Source organism: Tenrec ecaudatus, chromosome 14 (assembly GCF_050624435.1).
Source record: "Tenrec ecaudatus isolate mTenEca1 chromosome 14, mTenEca1.hap1, whole genome shotgun sequence".
Classification (NCBI taxonomy): domain Eukaryota; kingdom Metazoa; phylum Chordata; class Mammalia; order Afrosoricida; family Tenrecidae; genus Tenrec; species Tenrec ecaudatus.
Window position 1 is genome coordinate 63,470,344 of NC_134543.1, and position 2,222 is coordinate 63,472,565.

Here is a 2,222-nt window from a genome sequence, read left to right on the forward strand (position 1 = left end):
TAGTACTCAGACCATGCTCACAGTTATGGGGCTTATTAGGAGACTAACTGGTTACAATTCAGGGTCAGAAACATTCAATTCTCCTATTAGTACAGCTTCTTCTCAGGATGCACCTGCAGCTACATCTTTCTCTCGGATCTTTAGCCCCCCAACCTGGCCCCTGCCCTGCTCAGGCTCTGTTAGCTCTGACACCAAGTGCCAGACAGATGCATGCCACTCCACCAGGAAGCTTTGGTCCCAAAGCTGACTATGTTCAGTGTTAGTTCTGTGGATGTGCGAAACTCACTCCAACGAATGCCCAGAGCTACCCTGCTCTGCCTGCAAGCCTCCTGCCAAAAGGCAAGCAACTTTCTCACTCCATGAGTGACACGACAGCCAGAGCATCTGTTGCCAGTCTCCCGGTCCTACTGTCTCCACTGCCACCATTTCTCCTTCTTTTCTCTTTTGTTAAGTGATTTTATTGGGTATCGCCCACTGCCACTGTGCTGATTCCAGCTCATTTCTAGGAATTCCAAGAGTGTAAATTTCTACAGGTATAGACAACCTTCTTTCTTCTATATTGGAAATGGACCTTATCTACAACACTTTATATAGTTAAGACTTTCTGGTTCTTAATTTTGTATCAAAAAAATTAAGAATTATGTGGTGGATTATGCTGATCATTTGTTTTATGTTGAACATCCTTATAGTCCTGGTATAAATTTCACTTGGTCCTGAAAAAAAATATTTTATTTATACTTTTGTTGAGAATTTTCTCTTGTACTTTTAAGTGAAATATGATCTTCAGTTTTATTTTTTGTGATGTCTTGCCCATGTATGGCATCAGCAATATTTTATTTTTCCATGTGCACTGTAAAAGAGCATCTTTTGTTGGATGTGCTATTGCTGGATCTCCTTATGTGTATGTTACAGTCACCGAATCCGGTGTCAGTTTAAGGATTAAGAGTGTAGGGGTGGAGTCTAAACTGTCAATCTAGAGATAGCCAATGAGACTTCTGTGTGGGCATGGCCTTCTCCTGAGAATCCTGGGAAATCGGATACTTCCTCCTTGGAGGGGGAAGACACTTCTCTCTCTCTGCTACTCTCTGGGAGACACTGCAGAAGACAAGCCACATGGATGCAACCAGATCTCAGATGCAGAGAAGCCACATAGATACCCCTGCCAGGGCTGAGATGCTTACAATGCTGCTGGACACAAAGATTTTCTATGCACTGGCTTGTGATCATCCTGCATTTGGCTTCATTGCATGTGTTTTGTGATTCTGAAGAGGACTTTGTAAATTGGTATTGGACATATGGGCTAATATCAGACTTATGGCCTTGGGCTGGACTGGGTTGGGATGTTTTCTCAATGTTCAATTCCTGTTGTATATAAGCCTCTCCCTTACATACATATGTGTGTTTATGAATTTGTTTCTCTAGTCTACCCAGACTAACACAGTGCATATGAGGTCCAGTTGGCTTGTTATGTTATTTAGTTCTTTTTGTGTTTCTTTTTCTTCCTAGTTACCCTATGCTTCATCAAAAATAGTGTACCAAAGTATCAAACTATTACTGTGCAGTTATTAATCTCTTCTGTTAAAACTTATGTATCGAGACTCTGATTGATTCCATAGATATTTATTATAGTTATAAACTTTTGTTAATTAATACTTTAACCACCATAAAATTTCCTTCTTTATCTTTTTTTTTTTTGCAGTGTCCCCAATCGGTTATATGCTAGCAAGGCAGCAAAGACAAAAACCTCCTGGGAAATTGTCTATGGTCATGTCCACAGCCAATCAGAAGACACATTCTAAAAGCCTTGGTAATGACCACTATCTTTATCTCTTATATTCGTTTTTGTCTTAAAGTTTATTTTAACAGAAATTAATTTTGCCGCTTCTGATTTTACATGGTGGCCAATAGTTTAATGTATATTTTTCATCCTTAAATTTTAAGTGATTTTTTCTTTGTGTGTCAGTTATGTCTCCTGTGGACAGCATATTGATGGATTCTGTTTCATCTATTCTACTACTCTTGGCCCTTGAGTAGTACATTTAATACATGTACATTCAGTGTAATTATTACTAGGTCTGTATTTACTCCTTTAATTTTGGTGTGCATAGTATGTGCATTGCTTATGTATTTGTTGGACATCGTCTTGATTGTGGGTCTCGTTTTGTCTGTGAGTGTGCTGCTCACTTCCTTGAATAGCCATGATTTTCCTCTTTTCCATTTTG

General features: G+C 39.2%; 1 non-coding gene across 1 annotated transcript; it reads right to left on the reverse strand.

The window, feature by feature from the left end:
• Positions 1–1,696: 1,696 nt before the first annotated feature.
• On the reverse strand, positions 1,697–1,817 carry LOC142427149 (small nucleolar RNA SNORA32). The gene has a single exon (XR_012779965.1). It is a non-coding gene; the product is annotated as a small nucleolar RNA SNORA32 (small nucleolar RNA).
• Between the last annotated feature and the right edge of the window lie 405 nt (positions 1,818–2,222).